Source organism: Elaeis guineensis, chromosome 5 (assembly GCF_000442705.2).
Source record: "Elaeis guineensis isolate ETL-2024a chromosome 5, EG11, whole genome shotgun sequence".
Taxonomy (NCBI): Eukaryota; Viridiplantae; Streptophyta; class Magnoliopsida; order Arecales; family Arecaceae; genus Elaeis; species Elaeis guineensis.
In genome coordinates this window covers 31,236,499-31,243,647 of record NC_025997.2, presented here as the reverse complement: position 1 = coordinate 31,243,647, position 7,149 = coordinate 31,236,499, and positions in this window count along the sequence as shown.

Below are 7,149 nucleotides of genomic sequence, written 5' to 3'. Positions count from 1 at the left end.
CTGAAACGGAGCTCGGATGGAGGAGATACGAGCTTTTGAAATCGGCACGAGAATCGAGGCGATGGAGGACTGTCGGCGACCGACGGTGGGCAGCAGCGGCGCGGCCGCAGGCGGTGGCGCGTGGGACGCGCGACCCAGGCCAGCGGCCCAGCAGGGCGTGCAGCCCAGGCGGGCGCGCGGCCCAGCGGGACGCGCAGCCCAGCCGGGCGCGCGGCCCAGGCGCGCGCAGGCCCGCGCGCGTGGGCCGGCCCAGGCCAGCGGCCTGCTGGTCCCCTTGCCCCGGTCCACCGTGGATCGGGCAGTCCACGACGGGGCTTGTGGATCGGACGGTCCACGGCGGGGCCTGTAGACTGCGTGGACGTTTCTCATGCATTTTTCGCGGTCCACGATACTATTCCGTGAACCGGAGCACGATCGGACGGCCCAGGGAGATTTCGGTGACGATCCGACGGTTCAGGAGGCTGATTTGGCTTGTTTAGGACTCTTAAACCTAATCTAATTAGGTTTAAACTCTGTTTAACCCTTTAAAAGGGCCCTGTGATGAACAGAGGGTGTGTGGTTCGGGTTTTTCGCATCGTACGGAGCCGTACGAACCCGATTGAAGAGAAAGAGGCGAGAGTGCTGAGAGAGAAGGAGCAAGGGGCTCCTGGACAGCGGTCGCCAGACTCTTCAGGGGTTCAGGGGGGTCTCCAAGAAAGAGAGAGCTTTTGTGAGGGGAACTTCAGGTGAGAGAGAATTGGGTGTACAAGGGTTGAGGGTGAGGTCTCCTCTTGTAAATTTTTTTTTTCATAGTGAAGTTTGCATGCCCCGTGGAGGCGAGTCCTTTTGTGGCTGATCCACGTATTTTGATTGTTTTTTCTTTTATTTTGTTTCTTCTTTCTTCCTACTGCATCGCATGGTACTGAAAGGATCTTGGAAGGTGGTGTCCTGGCCAGACATCCACCCAACACTCTATTTGATCATCTCTATCCATGCCTCCACCTATTCCTACATCTGTGCCTCTACCACACATACAGTTGCTCCTTATTCTGTGTCTGTACCTACTGCTCAATCTGTACCTCTATCGGAGTCTTGAGCATACGAATATCCACATTATTAAAGCTCTCTCTAGCATCCTGAGTATATCAACGTATATCAGATAATTGAGTAAGGATGACTCCAACTCTATAATCTCTCACTCCACCATAATAGTCTAGTCCTAGCAGCTCTGTCATCACTTGGGCCTTAACACAACTAGCCTCCATAATTGCTAAGGACTTGCTGACACACTCAGCAATAAGAGATGAAGCTCATTCTTATATTCAAGAAAAATATATATACTAATTTTATACTTAAAAATAAAACTATAAGTCGTTGAACTAAATTGTTAGAAATACATACAAATATCTCTTGACTCATTAGTAATAAAACAGTCATCTCGATGAACATGAGTTATCCCGTAAAACTCCACCTGACCAGACTCTCTTCTATGCTCATCCATCTATAAAAAATATAAATTTTAATAAAATATATAATCCATAAGTTTTAATTGACAAACTCTAAGAGTTTCAATAAAACCTATAAATATCATGATATATAAGCGTGAAGATCATATATATATATATATATATATATATATATATATATATATATATATATATATATATATATATATATATATATATATATATATATATATATATATATATCAAATTAGTCTAAATATTTGTAATATGCTAAATATTTTGAAAGAAGCATATAAATTTCTGTTTACATCGTGTATAGCTCTTGGATCCTAGTATATGAGGAAGAGACAGAGTTGCTTGTGTAGCTCTACTAATATCAGAATATGCCCACAAAATAGAATAAAGAATACGATATATCTTATATAGATGATCAATTTACGTTAGTAGTTAACATAACATAAAATATATGATAGGTATATACAATTACCTATGCCCTCTCAAAGAACCAATAATAAATAAGCTTCCTCCACTGATGAGGATCTACATTAAGAGGACAAATACAAGCAACATCATCCTCCATCAATCTCTCTCTCTTGTAGTTCCTCTTAATTGTTGCCTTAAATTCTTTCTATTTTCGATTAAGAGACTTCAACACCCATTCATGGCTATCTGGAGAAAATATGAATTTACTATAGAACAAAGCAAAAAAAGATATTTGATTATTAAATAATATAATTAATTGATTATAAATAATTTAATCTAAATTGTTAAGTTATCTTTTTACCTGTACTATGCGTAAGATCTCAAGCTTATATGTAAGAAGTATATCATTCTATTTCACGTAGTTTAAAGAACACAGCTGATCCTTATGTGCAATAGTATCTAAAAAGCTCATCAAAAATCTAGCAACCTTATTAATAGGTTGTCCCATCTGATTGTACTAGATGACGACCCTCTCACCCTCAACTAAATACCAGATATCTCTGATCCATATGGGTCCATATCTAATTCATGCTCTCTCGGATGCATCTACAATAAATACATAAAATGAAAAAATATATTACAAATCAATCAATCAAAATTCATACTTAAATTTTAAAAGTCATGAATTATAATATTTCTATTAAATTATATTGGATATGTATCCTATTTATAATAGCATCCTCATCAGTAAGAAGATGGTGTTGCGGTGCGTAGATAAAGAAGGTTCGGCCTCAAACTGCTGCACAAATGATGGATTGACCTTAGACTGTTGTGGCTGCCTCAAATGTTAAGATTGATCAGAACAAGATCCATCCTAGAAAATCTGTAACTCAATATCATCAAATCATCTGCATCGAGGTATGATAACACCTAGCATTCATAAATAGAAATAAAAATTAATTATCATAAATTATCAAATAATAAATATAATACTGATTGAATTACTAATAAGAAATAAGATCTACTAAATGAACATAATAATATAATATAATATTTCATACAGAATGTGTATATCTTAAATATCTATTATCAATTCAGAATCAGTCAATATTTTTTTTTAATATCCATTCTAACCAAGTTCGTAGCATTTAGATCATCAATCGTGGCAAGATTATAAGACATAGACTGTATATAAGTCCCATCATTCTCTACTTCAATCTTTTTTCATATCATACAAGTTTTTAGAATTCATTCTCACAACAACAACCTAATCCTTATCTTTCGAATCTTATACAAAAAATACTTGACCAGCTTAAGATGAAAAAATAAATGGATTATTCTTTAATAATACACTAGTATATATCAATCTTGAAATATTTATAAGTGTAAACCCATTCGCATCTTGCTTCAAGTCTCTTGGCAAGTTTATATCTATCTAATTGTATTGAAATAATACAACTTTAAATTTTTTAAAATAATTCAACTTAAAAATATCTATACATACACCATAATAATCTTTCCACGTGCTTCCATCGTGACTCCATTGTTCTGATTTTTTCCTAAAATTTTTACATTTTTTTGTATGAAATTTGAATTCGTTAATGATGAAACTATTATATCTATTTACAATATTAGTAGGACCTCGAGTAATGGCACTTAATTCATCTAAATAATTACTCTCCATCATCATTGGTGCCCAAAAATTATGATAAATTAATTGTTAATTTATTATTTATTTGATGTTAATAAATATATTTCCAAATCAATCTTTTCCCTCATATTGATGATTAATATATTTAAAAAGTTATTCAGAGAATAACTTAATCAACCATCATTGCTCAATCATTGAATTGGATCAAATGCTATTGTTTGCTCATCTTTGAGCAACCAAAAATTCACTACAAGAAAGTTAATATATTGATTAAGAATATTATATATAATGATAATAACGAAAATCAACATATGACTATACTAACCTGCGATACTAAGGTATTATATCACTATAAATTAACACATAATGATGAGCTTGTGTCAAAAATTTTTTATTAAGAACCACACTTTCAACCTTTCTCAAAAATTTTTCAATAGTTGAGAATTTATAAATTTTTGAGTTATCGATAATATCATAATTTTTTTGAGGTCGATTAAAATAGCTTCTATACTTTCAAGATATCTTGAATAAAATGTTAAATTCTCTTCAGCAATATATCCTTCCACAATTGAGCTTTCGGGATAGGCTCTATTCGTATATAGTCCTTTAAACACACAAGATACCTTTAATAATTAAAAATTTATTAAAATATTAATATGAGTATAATATTATTTATACTAAATATTTTTAAATTATAATTATAAAGTTTAGCAATATCACCTCTCTATGGGATACATCTATCTATGGTATATCGGTCTATTAAATTTTATTTCTATAGCTAGATAAACAAGTAGATGAACTATGATGGTAAAAAATCCTAGAGGAAAGATCTTTTTCATATGGCAAAATGTAAGTCCAATACTAAACTCTAATTGATCAAGCTCTCGTAGATCAAAGAATTTAAAATATAATAAATTAAAATATAATGATAATTGAGCAACAATAACAATAACTTATTTTGACATTGATAATCTCAAAGCTAGTGAAAAAATATTTTGTATCAAAATATGTCCATCATGACTTTTAAGATCTGAAAATTTTTGCTCTTTAAGATTTATACATCTTGAAATATTCAATGCATAGCCATCAAAAATCTTAATATTCTTTAGAAATATTAGAAAAAGATCTTTCTCTCGAATAGAGATTTTGTAACATGTAGAAGGTATATAAATTTAACTATTAGTAAACTCTTTGGGATGAAGCTCTTGTCTTATGCCCATCTCTTTCAAATTTAAATATTTCTTTAAGTTATCTTTACTTTTTTCATCAAGATTTAATAATATTTCAATCAAATTATCACAAACATTCTTCTCTATATGCATCATATCAAGATTAGGCCTAAGAAGATTGTACTTCTAATAAGATAAATAAATAAAATACTCTTTTTCTTTCACAGCTACTTAACAAATCTATATATAGATATCTCTATTATATCATCATCATTTTGACTTTCATCTACATGATCATCATTATCATAAAAGTTATTAGCATCCTCAAATACCTCTGCATCAAAATTATGAGTAATGATATCCTCTGTCAACCCTTCATTCATTAAACTTTTATCATCTTTCCTTCCTCCTTTCTCAGAATATTTAAAAATCTTACCATACATATTATTTATACCATGCATTTGTATAAAAATCTCAGTTTCAGATGATGGTATAGGAGCATATTGTAATTTAATAGTACCATCAAATATATCTTGTTGAAATCAAAATAGATGATTGGCTTTCAGCCATCACGATGACTCATATAGCAGAACTTTCTTCTATATTTTAACCAATTTGAATGGATAGAATCCCCACAAGAGGATCATGCAATACGCCCCTTTATGCTCCATCCGGATAACTTGGCATATGCAAAAAAATTATTGATAGTCCTAATAAGAGCTGTCCTCAATTTCAATGTCCGACCATTGCAAGCATCAAATGCATCAATATCCTCCCATAGTTGTTTCAATTTTCATATTAAAGGCTTCAAAAAGACATCAATATTATTGCCTAGATCTTATTGTTTGGAATAATCATTAACAAGATAAGTAGAGACTATGTTATACATATCTATGGTGAAAAATTATATGAAATCAGAACGATCAATTAAGTGCTATAAGTACGTAGAACTCAATATCCGAAATGGATTGAAGCCATCGGTGACTAAACCTAACCTAATACTGCAAATATCTAAAGCAAATTCAGGATACCTATCATCAGATACTTTCTATGCTAAACTATCAGTGGGATGTCTTAACATTCTATCTTTTATATGACCTTCATCATGCCATCTTATCGATGAAGCTGTCTTCGATGATGCATAGATCCTTTTCAATCCAAGTATTAAAGGAAAGTAACACAAAATTTTAGTCAATTTTTTGTTACTTCAAGTAGTATCCATTTTGTTCAATACATCATCCTCTTCTTCTTCATATAATGTCCATTATAAAGATCTACAAATATTGCATGATTCTTGGTTAGCATTTTCATCTTGAAACAATATACAATTATTTGGACAATTATAAATCTTTTTATATTTAAGATCTAATTTCTTTACTAGTTTTTTTACTTCATAAGAAGATGTTGGCAAAATAGTGCATTCAGAAAATGCATCCTTTAATAATTGAAGTAGCATAGTAAAACTCTTACTAGACCATCCATTCAAATATTTCAAATAAAATAAATACAAATTTTTTTTTTTGAAAAGTTCTTACAATTCGGATATAGTTTTTGATCATAATCTTTCAACAAATTGTGATAAAGATATTCTGTCCCATCATTAGATGAATGCTGGGGCCTCTCATCATGCATAGGATCAGTAAATGTAGATCCATCAGGCATTATAGATATTTCTTATTCTTTACTGAAATATTCTAAATTTTCAACACCAAATCTTAGAGCATCTCTGAGCAAACCCTTTATATCATCTTCTTGTAGATTACTAGTTCCAATATCAGATATATATTCCATATGTGAGGATCGATTATATGGAGATGACAATATGGATTCTCTATGAAATATTCATTCAGTATATCCTCTTACAAAACCATTCCATACCAAATATTTTTCAACACTTTATAGATCGAAAGAAGAACTATTTATATATTTTTGGCATAAATAAAAAATCTTCCTATTTATTGATTTGTTCTCAATAGTAAATTTAATGAAATTTTGGACTCCTTCAAAATAATCTTTATTAGACTTTGACTTATTTATCCAACTTTTATCCATTATATAAGAATAATAATTGAATAATAATTTACCTAAAAAAAATTACACTTGAAGTTAAAATAAGAGGAATAAGTATCATCAGAAAAATAAAATTGTAAAATAAAGGAACATGAAGATGAAAGCTTCCACATATGCTTCTTGTTATGTCAAATCTCACAAAGCCAAATACTTGAACCTGATTTTTAGCAGGAAGTAATTATAATTCTATGTGGAGAACTGCAGAATATAATTCGATCTCCTGTTTAATGCTATAACTCTATTTTAACTATTATAAAATCTCCCATGTAGGTTCGATAGATGATTGGGGGGAGGACAATGTGGAAAATTAACTTCCTCACCAGAGACAGTGAACAACAATGCATTTGTTTGTGCTTGAGACAATAAGTTAGATGAGATTCTCCAAAATTTG